This window comes from Heterodontus francisci, chromosome 16, assembly GCF_036365525.1.
Source record: "Heterodontus francisci isolate sHetFra1 chromosome 16, sHetFra1.hap1, whole genome shotgun sequence".
Lineage (NCBI taxonomy): Eukaryota > Metazoa > Chordata > Chondrichthyes > Heterodontiformes > Heterodontidae > Heterodontus > Heterodontus francisci.
In genome coordinates this window covers 78,141,234-78,157,930 of record NC_090386.1, presented here as the reverse complement: position 1 = coordinate 78,157,930, position 16,697 = coordinate 78,141,234, and the positions used below count along the sequence as shown (strand labels likewise).

Here is a 16,697-nt window from a genome sequence, read left to right as displayed (position 1 = left end):
CCACCATAATTCTTTTGGGCCTCCTTATCTCGAGAGACAATGGATACGCGCCTGGAGGTGGTCAGTGGTTTGTGAAGCAGCGCCTGGAGTGGCTATAAAGGCCAATTCTGGAGTGACAGGCTCTTCCACAGGTGCTGCAGAGAAATTTGTTTGTTGGGGCTGTTGCACAGTTGGCTCTCCCCTTGCGCCTCTGTCTTTTTTCCTGCCAACTACTAAGTCTCTTCGACTCGCCACAATTTAGCCCTGTCTTTATGGCTGCCCGCCAGCTCTGGCGAATGCTGGCAACTGACTCCCACGACTTGTGATCAATGTCACACGATTTCATGTCACGTTTGCAGACGTCTTTATAACGGAGACATGGACGGCCGGTGGGTCTGATACCAGTGGCGAGCTCGCTGTACAATGTGTCTTTGGGGATCCTGCCATCTTCCATGCGGCTCACATGGCCAAGCCATCTCAAGCGCCGCTGACTCAGTAGTGTGTATAAGCTGGGGGTGTTGGCCGCTATGGTGGTCCACCATAAAAAGACAAATAAAACAGAAGTAAACTTTCCTGAAGCATCCTATATAATGACTTTATGCATTTTCTGTGGGAGGCAAACATTGATATTATGAGCTGAATGGGAATATAAGCACAATTATATTCTAGACAACTGGAAAAATTATAAAATTCAAAAGATCAATTATTTAATTTTCTTAATACATTTAAGCCCAGGAATTGGCCTTTGAGACATTCATGGGAAAACATTTAACATTTTTGTATAACTTTCTTCTGTCTGTCACTTTAATGGAAATTAACCTACTTAAAATAATACCTGTATTGAAGTAATAGCAGAAGTCATATGATACAAATCAAATTGGCAAAGGTAGTCTGGAAGATGAGATTGCAGAATGCTTTTATGACCGTTTCCTTGAACAATATGTTGCGGAAGCAATTGGGGATAAAGCCATTTTAGATCTTTTGTGTTTTGAGGCAGGATTAATTAGTATTTTCGTCTGCGAAAAAGTGATCATAATACAATTGAATTCTATATTAAGTTTGAGTGACATATTCAAGTCCAAAACTAGAATCTTAAACTTAAAGCCAATTACATAGGTATAAATGGAGAACTGGTATGGATGATTGGGTAAATAGACTAAAAGGCAGTAGGAAACATTTGAAGAGGGGGCTATCCTATGATGAGATGCTAAGTCCATTAGGCATATAGTCTTGGAGTTTAGAAAAATGAGAAACATAAGATACTGAAGGGGCTCAACAGTGTAGACACTGAGAAGTTGTTTCCCCTGGCTGGGGAATCTAGAACATGGGGGCAGAGTCTCAGGACACGGGGTCAATCATTTAGGACTGAGATGAGGAGAACTTTCTTCACTCAAATTGGTGAATCTTTGGAATTCTCTACCTCAGAGGGTTGTCTTATGAGGAAAGATTGAACAGGCTAGGCTTGTATCTGCTGGAGTTTAGAAGAGTAAGAGGTGACTTGATTGAAACATACAAGATCCTGAGGGGTCTTCACAGGGTGGATGTGGAAAGGATGTTTCCTCTTGTGGGAGAATCTAGAACTAGGGGCTACTATTTAAAAATAAGTGGTCGCCCATTTAAGACAGAGGTGAGGAGAAATTTTATCTCTCAGAGGGTCGTAAGTCTTTGGAACTCTCTTGCTCAAAAGGCGGTGGAAGCAGAGTCTTTGAATATTTTTAAGGCAGAGGTAGATAGTTTCTTGATAAGCAAGAGGGTGGAGGGTTATCGGGGTTGGCAGGAATGTGGAGTTGAGGTTACAATTAGATCAGCCATGATCTTGTTGAATGGTGGAGCAGGCTCAAGGGGCCAGGTGGCCTACTCCTGCTCCTAATATGTATGCTCATATGTATGTGTTGTTACCTCCCAAATCTGTGCCCATCTTTCCCAGAACTCCAAGTTTGAATCTCTCCAGTCAGGTTTCCACCACTGCCACATAATCAAACCAGCTCTTATCAAAGACACAAATGACATCCTATGTGACTGTGACAAAGGTAAGCTATCCCTCCTCATCCTTCTTGACCTGTCTGAAGCCTTTGACACAGTTAACCACACCACCCACTCCAACACTTCTCCGCCATTGTCCAGCTAAATGCGGCTGCCCTCACTTGGTTCCATTTTTATCTGTCTAGACATATGTCTATCTAAACATGTCCAGAGTATCACCTTCAATGGCTTCTCTTCCAGCTCCGGCACCGTTACCTTTGGTGCTTCCCAAGAATCTATCCCTGGCCCATCCTATTTCTCATCTACAAGCTTCCCCTCAGCAACATTATCCAAAATCACAGCGTTTGTTTTCATATGTATACGGACAACACCCAGCTCTACCTCACCACCATCTCACTCGACTCCTTCACTACTGCTAAATTATCAGACTGTTTACCCGACATCCAGTACTGCATGAGCGGAAATTTCCAAATAAATAATGGGAAGACTGAAGCCATCGTTTTCAGGGCTCATTCCAAACTCTGTTCCCTAGATACTGGTTCCATCCCTCTCCCTGGAAACAGACTGGGATTAAGCCAGTCTGTTTGCAACCTAAGGGTCATATTTGACCCGGAGATAACATATTCGCGTCATCACTAAGACCGCTTATTTCCACCTCCATAACATCACCTGACTTCGCCCCTGTTCATCTGCTGCTGGGAACCCTAATTCATGCCTTTGTTACTTCTAGACTTGACTATTCCAACACATTCCTGGCTGGTCAACCTGCCCCCCCCCCCCCCCGCCTCAATAAACTTGAGGTCATCCAAAACTCTGCTGCCCTTAACTCACACCAAGTCTCTTTCACCTATCACACCTATGCTCGCTGACCTACATTGACTCCCGGGCAAGCAACGTCTTGATTTTAAAATTCTCATCTTGTTTCAAATTCCTCCATGGCCTCACCCCTTCACATATCTAATCTCCTCCAGCCCCACGAGATCTGTGCTCATCTAATTCTGGACTCTTGAATATCGCTGATTTTAATCGCTCCATCATTGGGGGCCATGCCTTCAATTGCCTAGGCGCTAAGATCTGGAATTCTCTCCCTGCACCTCTCCGCCTCTCTACATCGCTTTCCTCCTTTAAGATACTCCTTAAAACTTATCTCTTTGGTCTACTGACCTAATATCTTAGGTGGCTTGGTGTCATATTTTGTTTTATAATGCTCCTGTGAAGTGCCTTGAGACATTTCATTACACTGAACACGCTACATAAATGTAAGTTATTGTTGATTTGAAATTGAGCCTGGAATTTTACAGCCCCAAAGCAAGTGGGCTGGTGGCTGGATGGGGGGCGTAAAATTGAGTTTTGGGGGGGGGGGGGGCCGTTCCCGGCCCCCTCTCGCCCTGTGCAATTTCAAGCGGGGCAGCGGCGAGAAACGGCCCGCCTGCCCCAGGGCAATCAAGACCCATAAGTGGCCAATTAACAGGCACATGTGGCAGCAGGGGCAGGCCCTAAGTATTTTACCCTTGGCAGCCGGATGGCAAAGACCTCAAGAACCTCACCTGGTAAAACCAGGCAGCCTTCTGACAGGCTGGGGGAAGGCCCTCCTGATCAGGCCCCACAGAGTGCCGCCCCGAAGCCCCAATCGCCTCCAACGCACAACACTCTCTTCCCTCCACCCACCCCCACCAACCAATCAACCCACCCCCCCTTGCCTCACTGAGGCCCTAAAAACTTACCTTAGTTCCAGGGCCATCCTTCCTCTTGCTGTGGTGGCTGGGTGTAGCCCCAGCAGTGGCGTGCTGGGACTAAGAGCTGCTCGCCCGCTGATTGGCTGACGTCTCCATTAGGTGGGACTTCCTGCCTCAAGGAGGTGGAAGTCCTGCCCAAAACCAATTAAGAGCCTGGGGAGCCCAAAAATCCTGGCCTGGCTCCCCGGGCCCAGAGGAGGTGGGCTCGCCACCGGCTTGTCAACCAGTAGGTGGGGTCTCCCGCCCAACATAAAATTCCGGCCCAAGAAACTTTTGAAATCTTTCCTCTATTCAACTTCATTAATTGTTTTACTAACTTTGTGAAGAGACAAGAAAGTACAATAAAATATATTTCATATTTAATTACTTCTGCTTTTTATACTAATGGACAGAAATTAATGTAAGGACTATCCGTCTAAGTGGTAAAACCAAAACCTTTTCACTGATCCATTTTCATAAGAGCATGTACTTATCCCTTTTATTGACAGACAATTTGGACAACAGAAGTTCCCTTGAACAGTGTAACATTTTGGGACTTTTATCTAAATGTCTGGAAAGAATTTTACTTTAAGAGGTTACAGTATTGCTACAAAGTTAGATTCAACTTACAAAGCATCAATTATAAATGATTGTGCATTTCAGCTTTGGCTCCCAGGACAAGTTAGTAAGCGGTATGGATGTCAAAATGTTTACTTTCATAGATCATGAGTTTTGAGACATTGGAGTTCATTAATTTATGACCTTCATCAACTTGGGGGGTGGGGGGAGGGGCAATTACATTCCAAGATGTTAACTTTCATTGAAAGCTTGGCAAACCAATCAGAGCTTAGGGAGCATCAGAGCAATGGTTTTACTTCTCTCTCTCTCTCCTCTTTCATTCCCTCACTGATTTAAGTCAGAGACACAAAGAGGTTTCCCTATCTAGTCAGACAATGCAAAACCCCAGACTGAGGCATGAATGTATGTAGCTCATCATAGAGGAAGTAAGGTGCCAGATAACTCAGGGGCAGCTAAATTGTAAGTTTATTGGAAAATAGAATCACATGGTTTGTTATTTAATGATAAGAGGAGTGGTAGGAAATGGACTAAATTTCATTAAAAATTATTTTGCATTACTATATGAATAAACAAAATACAAACAGATTGTTGTTTTCAATTTACCTCATCCCACTAGAGTGTTCTTCACGCCACCTTCTGAAAAGAATAGAGAACCCACATGGTGGCACATGAGAGTCAGTATTGAGTACACCCAAAGTGTATGTCCATAGGAACATAAGGTCTGCTTACAGGAGTGGCCAGTGACACTAAACCAAGATAATATCTACTTTAGACCAATAATAGTTGTAACATAGTGTTTTGGTTGTACAGCACTGAAAATAATGCAACTGTGATGTCCAACATCATTTTTCCTATCCCCCACCTTGAGTATTTATTAAAACAAAAAAACTTCAGACATGAAAGAACTCAATTAGAAAGCATACTACCACACCAAGTTCCCCTTTAATACTGGTAGTGTGGAGAAGTTTAGAAAACTGATTTCCAGAAGAACATTTTTTGACGAAGTGATAATCAGGCGCGAATCTGTGTTAACAGGTTTCTTTCACAGCAGTGATTCCAAGAAAGTGAAAGGATTTTGTTTGCTCATTCCTTTGGCTTTCTCCTGTTCATACTTTGCATGTCCTTGCTGGTCCCCATCCCAATGTACAGACTGCAATATCCTCAGCTTCTATTCAAACTCCTTCCATGGTGTCACCATACCTTAAACTGGAGCAATCTTCTGTTTTATGTTCCTGCCTGCCAATTCTGCATATCCAGTTGTAGATTGTCACTGATTCCTGCTCTCTCTATCCTACCATCAGACGGTGATCTTTCAACAACTTGCATTTATCTAGTAATTTTAGCAGAGTGAATATAGACAGATGTGGGGTAGCTGCAGTTTGTAGGGCCCACTAAAAGCATAATTGAAAAAAGATATATGTCTCCAGCTTATTCCACGTGGATTCCAACTGAAGGTTCATCTTCCATGTTTTGAATCCACCCAGGATTACAGGTATCTCTGAGAAATACAATGTTCCTCGGACTGCTGTTCTCACCGCATCCTGAGATCCACACAGTGCCATGCACCACCACATGTACACACTGGACCTCTCTCTCCAGAAGCACCGCCTCACCTTATCTCAAAGCTGTTCTGCTCTGCAGTTTCATTTCATCCTTCATCTTATCGGACGCATTAACAAAAAAACCTTTTTTCTTCCTTTCAGGTGTTAAAGAATGTAAGCTCCAGCAGCTGATGGGGACTAATGCCCCTCTAGATCCTTCTTCCCCATCACTTCCCTCTGACCCCACCCCGTCTGATCTGACCCCTTGATGCGTATTCACTATACCCTCTGACCTTCCCTTCTCTGACTCTGAATGATCTGTACTTGGTAAAAGGACTCAGTTTTATCCCCTTACGCCCCCACCTCAATGAATTTCGTGCTCAGCCTGATGTTGAGCTTGTCTTCTGTCGCCTTTGCCTCCATGCTCACTTCTTTGACCAGGAGTCCTCCCGCCAGCCAGCAAACCCATTCACCCACCTCCAGCATTCTCCCTCCACCCAGACCCCTCCCTCTGGCCTCTTACCCTCTCTTGATCTTTTCAGCGAGGCATCGGCCATTTCAATTTCTCTGCTCCCTCACTCAGTCTAACCTGCCCCCCTCTGAACTTGCTGCACTCTGTTCTCAGGTCTAACCGCAACATTGTAAACAAACCTGCCAAGGGTGATGCTGTTGTACTGACCTCTACTTTGCAGAGGCTGAGCGCCAACTCTCAAGACACTTCGTCCTACCTCCCCCTGGACCATGACCCCACCACCGAACATAAAGTTACTGTCCAAAGGACCATCACCTGCCTCATCTCCTCCGAAGATCTTCCCTCTACAGCTTCTAACCTCATAGTCCCGCAACCCTGGACAGCCCGCTTCCACCTCCTTCCTAAAACCAGAGGGGTACCAATATCCTGGGGTGAGATTTGCTAGTGCTCTTCGGGGGGGTTTAAACTAATTCAGCAGGGGAATGGGAACCTAAATTGTAGTGCCAGTGTACAGGATGTTGAGAGTAGTGAGGTCAGGGATAAGGTTACAAGGACGCAAGAGGGCACTGGCAAGCAAGAACCTGGTTTAAAGTGTGTCTACTTCAACGCCAGGAGCATCTGGAATAAGGTGGGTGAGCTTGCAGCATGGGTTGGTACCTGGGATCTCGATGTAGTGGCCATTTCGGAGACATGGGTAGAGCAGGGGCAGGAATGGATGTTGCAGGTTGCGGAATTTAGATGTTTCAGTAAGAACAGAGAAGACGGTAAAAAAGGGGGGGGGGTGTGGCATTGTTAATCAAGGGGAGTATTACAGCGACAGAAAGGACATTTGAGGTCTCGTCTACTGAGGTAGTATGGGCCGAGGTTAGAAACAGGAGAGGTGAGGTCACCCTGTTGGGAGTTTTCTATAGACCTCCAAATAGTTCCAGAGATGTAGAGGAAAGGATAGCGAAGATGATTCTCGACAGGGGCGAGAGTAACAGGGTAGTTGTTATGGGGGACTTTAACTTTCCAAATATTGACTGGAAATACTATAGTTCGAGTACTTTAGATGGGTCAGTTTTTGTCCAGTGTGTGCAGGAGGGTTTTCTGACACAGTATGTAGACAGGCCAACCAGGGGCGATGCCACATTGGATTTGGTACTGGGTAATGAACCCGGCCAGGTGTTAGATTTAGATGTAGGTAAGCACTTTGGTGATAGTGATCACAATTCAGTTAGGTTTACCTTAGCGATGGGCAGGGACAGGTATATACCGCAAGGCAAGAATTATAGCTGGGGGAAAGGAAATTATGATGCGATTAGGCAAGATTTAGGATGCGTAGGATGGGGAAGGAAACTGCAGGGGATGGGAACAATCGAAATGTGGAGCTTATTCAAGGAGCAGCTACTGCGTGTCCTTGATAAGTATGTACCTGTCAGGCAGGGAGGAAGTTGTCGAGCGAGGGAGCCGTGGTTTACTAAAGAAGTTGAAGCGCTTGTCAAGAGGAAGAAGGCGGCTTATGTTAGGATGAGACGTGAAGGCTCAGTTAGGGCGCTTGAGAGTACAAGCTAGCCAGGAAGGATCTAAAGGGAGAGCTAAGAGCAAGGAGAGGTCACGAGAAGTCATTGGCGGATAGGATCAGGGAAAACCCTAAGGCTTTCTATAGGTATATCAGGAATAAAAGAATGACTAGAGTTAGATTAGGGCCAATCAAGGATAGTAGTGGGAAGTTGTGTGTGGAATCAGAGGAGATAGGGGAAGCGTTAAATGAATATTTTTCGTCAGTATTTACAGTAGAGAAAGAAAATGTTGTCGAGGAGAATACTGAGATTCAGGCTAGATGGGATTGAGGTTCACAAGCAGGAGGTGTTAGCAATTTTGGAAAGTGTGAAAATAGATAAGTCCCCTGGGCCAGATGGGATTTATCCTAGGATTCTCTGGGAAGCTAGGGAGGAGATTGCAGAGCCTTTGTCCTTGATCTTTATGTCGTCATTGTCGACAGGAATAGTGCCGGAAGACTGGAGGATAGCAAATGTTGTCCCCTTGTTCAAGAAGGGGAGTAGAGACAGCCCTGGTAATTATAGACCTGTGAGCCTTACTTCGGTTGTGGGTAAAATGTTGGAAAAGGTTATAAGAGACAGGATTTATAATCATCTAGAAAAGAATAAGTTCATTAGCGATAGTCAGCACGGTTTTGTGAAGGGTAGGTCGTGCCTCACAAACCTTATTGAGTTTTTCGAGAAGGTGACCAACAAGTGGATGAGGGTAAAGCAGTGGATGTGGTGTATATGGATTTCAGTAAGGTGTTTGATAAGGTTCCCCACAGTAGGCTATTGCAGAAAATACGGAAGTATGGGGTTGAAGGTGATTTAGAGCTTTGGATCAGAAATTGACTAGCTGAAAGAAGACAGAGGGTGGTGATTGATGGCAAATGTTCATCCTGGAGTTTAGTTACTAGTGGTGTACCGCAAGGATCTGTTTTGGGGCCACTGCTGTTTGTCATTTTTATAAATGACCTGGAAGAGGGTGTAGAAGGGTGGGTTAGTAAATTTGCGGATGACACTAAGGTCGGTGGAGTTGTGGATAGTGCCGAAGGATGTTGTAGGGTACAGAGGGACATAGATAGGCTGCAGAGCTGGGCTGAGAGATGGCAAATGGAGTTTAATGCGGAAAAGTGTGAGGTGATTCACTTTGGAAGGAGTAACAGGAATGCAGAGTACTGGGCTAATGGGAAGATTCTTGGTAGTGTAGATGAACAGAGAGATCTTGGTGTCCAGGTACATAAATCCCTGAAGGTTGCTACCCAGGTTAATAGGGCTGTTAAGAAGGCATATGGTGTGTTAGCTTTTATTAGTAGGGGGATCGAGTTTCGGAGCCACGAGGTCATGCTGCAGATGTACAAAACTCTGGTGAGACCGCACCTGGAGTATTGCGTGCAGTTCTGGTCACCGCATTATAGGAAGGATGTGGAAGCTTTGGAAAGGGTGCAGAGGAGATTTACTAGGACGTTGCCTGGTATGGAGGGAAGGTCTTACGAGGAAAGGCTGAGGGACTTGAGGTTGTTTTCGTTGGAGAGGAGGAGGAGGAGAGGTGACATAATAGAGACATATAAGATAATCAGAGGGTTAGATAGGGTGGATAGTGAGAGTCTTTTTCCTCGGATGGTGATGGCAAACACGAGGGGACATAGCTTTAAGTTGAGGGGTGATAGATATAGGACAGATGTCAGAGGTAGTTTCTTTACTCCGAGAGTAGTAGGGGCGTGGAACGCCCTGCCTGCAACAGTAGTAGACTCGCCAACTTTAAGGGCATTTAAGTGGTCATTGGATAGACATATGGATGAAAATGGAATAGTGTAGGTCAGGTGGTTTCACAGGTCGGCGCAACATCGAGGGCCGAAGGGCCTGTACTGCGCTGTAATATTCTAATTCTAATTCTAAAATCCACAAACAGCACTGTCCTGGCAGACCCATCATTTCAGCCTGTCCCTGCCCCACTGAACTTATTTCTTCCTATCTTGACTATCTTTTCTCCCCTGGTCCAGTCTCTTCCCACCTACATCCATGACTCTTCTGACGCCCTACGTCATTTTGACAATTTCCAGTTTCCTGGACCTAACCGCCTCGTCTTCAGTATGGATGTCCAATCTCTCTACACCTCCAATCGCACATCCAGCGTGATGCCACTACCAAACGCATCTTCCCTTCCCATCAGCATTCCGAAGGGATCGTTCCCTCCGCAACACCCTGGTTCACTCCTCCATTAACCCAGACATCTCATCCCCTTCCCATGGCACCTACCCATGCAATCGCAGGAGGTGAAATACCTGCCCATTACCTCCCCTTTCCTCACTATCCCAGGCCCCAAACACTCCTTTCAGGTGAAGCAGCGATTTACTTGTACTTCTTTCAATTTAGTATACTGTATTCGCTGCTCACAATGTGGTGTCAAACGCAGATGGGTGACCCTCCGCTCAGTCCGAAAACATGACCCCGAGCTTCCTATTACTTGCCATTTCAACACACCGCCCCCCGCCCCGCTCTCATGCCCACATCTCTGTCCTGGGATTGCTGTAGTGAACATCACACAAGCTTGAGGAACAGCACCTCATTTACCGATTAGGCACTCTACGGCCTACCGGACTAAACATTGAGTTCAATAATTTCAGAGCATGACTGGCCCCCCTTTTTATTTTTAGTTTTACTTTTTATTTTTATTTAATTTTATTTTAGTTTGTTTCATCATTCAATTTTTTTTAACCATGTGGCTGCCAACTGTTTTTTTTCATGTTTATGCTTTAGGCTAGGGCTTTCATTATTCTGTCAGTCATTTAACACCCTCTCTGCACTAATGCTTTGTCTTTCACCACACTACTAACACACTTTTTGCCTTTGCCCCATGACCTCCTTGTCAGCTATTTTCTGTGACCCTATGTCCTATCAATACATTCCCTTTTGTTCTCTTTTGCCCCACCCTCACTTTATTTGCTTAAAACCTATTACATTTCTAACCTTTGCCAGTTCTGATGAAAGGTCACTGACCTGAAATGTTAACTTTGCTTCTCTCTCCACAGATGCTGCCAGTCCTGCTGAGTATTTTCCAGCACTTTTTGTTTTTATTTCAGATTTCCAGCATCTGCAGTATTTTGCTTTTATATTATATTGAAAAGATATCTTTGGAGAGGCTTTAAAGGCAGACAATGCCTGAGTGTTTTACAAGGGGGAAGAAAAGGATGCTCAGCTTGATGGCTGCTACATAAATCCTAGTTGATGTGACTTTTTTTCCTATTATTTGTTATTTTATCAGAAAGCACTAGGAAACAATGAAGACTTTATATTTGGTCCTATGATGACCATTGATGAGATACTAGAAAGGAACTAATGCAGATCAGTAGATCGACTAGGAGACAATACCTTCCAGAGAGGGGAAAAATATTACGAGAAAATTGGCAAGGAAAAGAAACTAACTATCCCAATAGTCAAATTTCAAAACGTATTTGGAAGACCTGCATCATGATTTATGCTATGAAACAACATTCATATGGAAAGATGAGCAAATTAGCCTAATCTTTTAATACTGGAGTCTGAAAAATCGAGGACAACAGTAGCTAGATGCTCACTATCGGCCATCAGTTGCAAATGCATTTTTCTCCACCAAAAAATGCAATTACTATGCTCAGTATTTAGAAAAAATGTAAAACTTGTTTCAAGTCTAACTTTATCCAATTTTGAGGAAAGGTCACCAATCTGAAATATTGGGCTGGATTTTTGATCCACAAAGGCGGCAGGACCGGCTGCGGATCAGGGTGACAAAATCAGAAATAGGTGCGGCAAAGCGGCTCTTCGACGTGGTGCTGCCTCCCATTGATTTTGACATGGATGCTGGTGCAGCTCAACATTTGTGCATGCAGATAAGGCAACTAACAGCCAGTTAAAAGGGCTGTAAGCGATTTTTGTTCTCAGGAATGGGGATCACGAGGGGTCGTGACCACGTCCCCGAGTAAGAGGCGACAGCCCAACGGCGAGCCAGTCACGGAGCCGGTTCTATTTAGCATCAGATGAATTAAGGGCAATGGCTCAGTGAGCTGCTCAGGCAGAGACACACAGTGAGTAACCATTAAGCAGGCAAAAGTAGCATAGAGGTAACTCTGTAGATACTGGAGCACTTTGGCGGGTGGGTGACCTTACAGGAGCTTATCAGGGGGTCCAGACGCCGTGAACTTACTTTGGTAGCAAAGGAGGACAAACGTGCCAAGCTAGTCGGATATGGGAACAAGCAGCGTGAGGAGCTGCCACTCATGCAGCAGCTGCAGGACAGTGGCGCTGAGACACAACGGTGGCAAGAACTCCGCCTCCACCGCCCCTAATTGGGCGTCCAATGCGCTCCCTAGCCACTAATTAACCTGATCTAAAATTCTGCCCGTTAACTTTGTTTCTATTTCTTCAAATGCTACCTGGCTTGCTACATTTCCAGCATTTAATGTTTTTATTTCTTTATTTGACTTGGACACTTAAAGTCAGAAGCCCTCAGTCCAGGGGTGCTGAAACCGATTGAAGAACCCAAACTGCCACAGCATCTATAATTAGCCAACTCAGTACAGGTATACATCTCCGGGCCATTTTTACACAGCAGGAAAAAGACTGAATGTGGGAAGACTAGTTTTGAAAGAAAAATGTGAAAGCATTCAATTAATGTCAAACTGATACTCTAAAACTGCTTTCAGAAGCCTGTTACAACATATTTTATTAATACTATCAAGAACAAAAAGTTAATCTTTTTTTCTGCTGAAAATCAAACACATCAGAATCATAATTGGAATGGAATGAAAAGCAGCCGGAAAGCTTCCAGTTGGTTTTCCCTCCTCCACCTTAGTCATAACTGCACAGTCTGCCAACAAACTGTTTAATCTTTATTCACAAGTCAGCTGGAACTGTAAATGGTTTCTCAGCTGGACGCGCTGTATTTCCACCCTGTGATCAACACACACACACAAAAAAAGAAATATTTAACAAAAATAAACCTTAAAATTATTGCAACTCAGTTCGGGTAAAATTAATCATGCTTGTTAAGTGTCCATCAGCCATAACTGATACTTAAGCCAGAATTTTACGCCACCCCAATGTGGCGGGGGCAAAAAACAGGCCGCCTGCCCCAGCCCAGTCAAGGCCCTTAAGTGGCCAATTAATGGCCACTTAAGGGCCTTCGCCCACCTCCACGCGGATTTTACGCATGGCAAGCAGGCATCCTGGAGCCAGGAAAGGCTGCCAGGTAAAAGCTGGCAGCCTCAGTGTCCCAAGGGTGGGCCCTGAAAATCAGGCAAAGGGTGCCCGATTGAGGGCCACCCCCGCTTCCCCAAACAACCCCAGGACCCAACACGCCCCTCTTCCACCCAAACGACCACCCTTGCCTCGCCGAGGCCTGACCCATTACCCCCAGCGAGACAACCAAAACTCACCTGAAATCCCGGCTCCATATCTTCATCTGCCGTCGGTTGGACTGCGGTCCCAGCAGTGGCCACCGCTCCCGGTGTTGCTGCTGGGACTAAGCTGCCAGCCCGCTGATTGGCCGGCAGCTCAATGAGGTGGGACATTCTCCCTCAAGCAGGTGGAAGTCCCGCCTTGGAACACTTAAAGCCTGGGGACCCGTAAAATGTGGGACGGATCCCCAGGCTTGGCGGAAGCGGGTTCACCTCCGACTTTTACGTCGATGGCCAGCTCCTGTCCACCCAACGTAAAATCCAGCCCTTAAAGTGGAAGTAACGGAAAATAATCCTTAATAGGAAACTTTGGTACAAATGAAACAGAGCTTTTCAGCCTGACCAGCAAAAGCTCAAGGGTCAGATTTTCATTTGGGTGTATTGGGTGGCATAGTAACTGATTGCAACTGCAATTAACTGTAACAAGGACAAAGTCAGGGAATTGATCACTGTGGTTACAGAAAGCACAGGGAAACTTGAATACATTATACTTGGGCACTAAAAGGCAATAGGTTCCACACAACCTAATGTGCGTTCCAGCAACTTTAATTCAACCAGTGATGATTAACTCTGGCTTTATATTCTTTTAGACAAGCAGGAAAGAGTTCCTGGTAATTATAGTAACTAGAGTTCTATAAGCTGCTGAAGTGTTACATGAAGCTTTGAGATTTGCAACTTGTGCAGACTTCTGAAGATTGTTCAGGTGCAGCCTTTGCTTTGGAAAAAAGACATATTGATTGGCTAAGTGCTTGTGGATCTGATACAATCACATTTGTTACAAGATAATCAGTCCAGCACTTTCCGGTGTTGGCGAGAGTGGACTTTGGCACAGGTTAGATCCATCGCTAAGTCCCTTCGTCTGCATGCCTTTGGATTAAACTAAGTCCAGAAGCAACAAATGAATTTTCCCTTTGTCTTGCCAAACAAAACTGGATGGAAACATAATCTTTATAAAACATTGAATTTCCTAACAGTGATAAGTAAATGCTAGCTTTAGTAAAAAAATATGCACCTTCTAGCACATTCTGCAGGTGGTTTGTCCCAGCATAGGGCTGATGTGGAAGAGGTGGTGGTGTAATGGTATTGTCACTGGACTAGTAACTCAGAGACCCAGGGCATTGCTCTGGGGACATTGGTTCAAATCCCACCATGGTAGAAGGTGGAATTTGAATTCAATTGATAAAATGTAAAAAAAATCTGGAATGAAAAAGCTAGTCTAATGATGGCCATTGTTGATTGTTGTAAAAACCCATCTGGTTCACGAATGTCCTTTAGGGAAGGAAATCTGCTGTCATAGAGTCATACAGCACAGACACAGGCCCTTCGGTCCATTGCGTCTGTGCCGGTCATCAAGTACCTAGCTATTCTAATCCCATTTTCCAGCACTTGGCTCGTAGCCTTGTATGCTATGGCGTTTCAAGTACTCATCTAAACACTCCTTAAATGTTGTGAGGATTCCTGCCTCTACTACCTCTTCAGGCAGTGCTTTCCAGATTCCAACCACCCTCTGGCTGAAAAAATATTTCCTCAAATCCCCTCTAAATCTCCTGCACCTTAGCTTAAATCTATGCCCCCTGGTTATTGACCCCTCCACTAAGGGAAAAAGTTTCTTCTTTTCTCACCTATCAATACCCCTCATAATTTTGTATATCTCTATCATATCCCCCCTCAGCCTTCTCTGCTCTAAGGAAAACAACGCTAGCCTTTTCAGTCTCTCTTCATAGCTGAAATGCTCCAGCCCAGGCAACATCCTGGTGAATCTCCTCTGCACCCTCTCCAGTGCAATCACATCCTTCCTATAGTGTGATGCCCAGAACTGTACACAGTCCTCCAGCTGTGGCCTAACTAGCGTTTTATACAGCTCCATCATAACCTCCCAGCTCTTATATTCAATGCCTCGGCTAATAAAGGCAAGTATCCCTTATGCTTTCCACCTTATCTACCTGTGCTGCTGCCTTCAGTGATCTATGGACAAGTACACCAAGGTCCCTCTGACCCTCTGTACTTCCTAGGGTCCTACCATCCATTGTATATTCCCTTGCCTTGTTAGTCCTCCCAAAATACATCACCTCACACTTCTCAGGATTAAATTCCATTTGCCACAACTCCGCCCAGGCCTACATGTGACTCCAGACCCACAGCAAAGTGGTTGATTCTTAAATGCCCTCTGAAATGGCCGAGCAAGCCACTCAATTGTATCTAACCGCTATGAAGTCAATAAGGAATGAAACCAGACGGACCACCCGGCATCGACCTAGGCACTGGAAATGACAACGGCAAACTCAGCCCTGTCGACCCTGCAACATCCTCCTTACTAACATCTAGGGGGCTTGAGCCAAATTTGGGAGAGCTATCCGACAGATTAGGCAAGTCTGACCGGCAGGACAGATGCAGCAGAGGTAGTGGCACAGTGGTATACAGTTGGGAGGGAGTTGCCCTGGGAGTCAACATCGACTCAAGACCCCATGAAGTCTCATGGCATCAGGTCAAACATGAGCAAGGAAACCTCCTGCTGATTACCACCTACCGCCACCCACCCTGCCCACCCGCCCCGCTCTCCCCCCCCCCCCCCCCGTCAGCTGATGAATCAGTACTCCTTCATGTTGAACATCACTTGGAAAAAGCACCACCACCACCAACAGTGGCTCAGTAGCACCGCTACTGACCGAGCCCTAAAGGACATAGCTGCTAGACTGGGTCTGTGTCGGTGGTGAGGGAACCAACAAAAGGGAAATATATACTGGATCTTATCCTCACCGATCTGCCTGCCACAGATACATCTGTGCATGACAGTATTGGTAGGAGTGACCATCGCACAGTCCTTGTGGAGACAAAGTCTCATCTTCACATTGAGGATACCCTCCAACGTGTTGCGTGGCACTACCACCCTGCTAAATGGGAAAGATTTTGAACAAAACTGGGCATCCATGAGGCGCTGTGGGCCATCAGCAGCAGAACTGTACTCAACCACAATCTGTAACTTCATGGCCCGGCATTTTCCCCACTCTACCATTACCATCAAGCCAGGGGAACCAACCCTGGTTCAATCAAGAGTGCAGGAGGGCATGCCAGGAGCAGGTGTCAATCTGGTGAAGCTACAGTCCAGGACTACTTGTGTGCCAGACAGCATAATCAGCATGCAATAGACAGAGCTAAGCGATCCCATAACCAACGGATCACATCCAAGCTCTGCAATCCTGCCACGTCCAGTCGTGAATGGTGGTGGACAATCAAAAAACTAACTGGAGGAGGTGGCTCCACAAATATCACCATCCTCAATGATGGGGCAGCCCAGCATGTCAGTGCAAAAGATAAGGCTGAAACATTTACAATAATCTTTAGCCAGAAGTGCCGAGTTGGTGATCCATCTTGGCCTCCTCCTGAAGTCCCCAGTGTCACAGATGCCAGTCTTCAGCCATTTTGATTCACTCCATGTGATATCAAGAAACGACTGAAGGCACTGCATACTG

At 45.5% G+C, this 16,697-nt stretch overlaps 1 protein-coding gene across 5 annotated transcripts in view; it reads right to left on the bottom strand.

Annotated features, from left to right (window-relative positions):
- Positions 1–16,697, bottom strand: part of manbal (mannosidase beta like) — a 54,878-nt gene that overhangs the window by 4,049 nt on the left and 34,132 nt on the right. The window contains exon 1 of one of the 5 annotated variants that reach the window (XR_010976580.1): positions 13,207–13,498. The exons of the other annotated variants lie outside the window; for them this stretch is intronic. The gene's annotated coding sequence lies outside the window, so the exon portion shown is untranslated. Of the gene's footprint in view, positions 1–13,206; positions 13,499–16,697 lie in introns of those variants that run through there. 5 annotated transcript variants of the gene reach the window in all.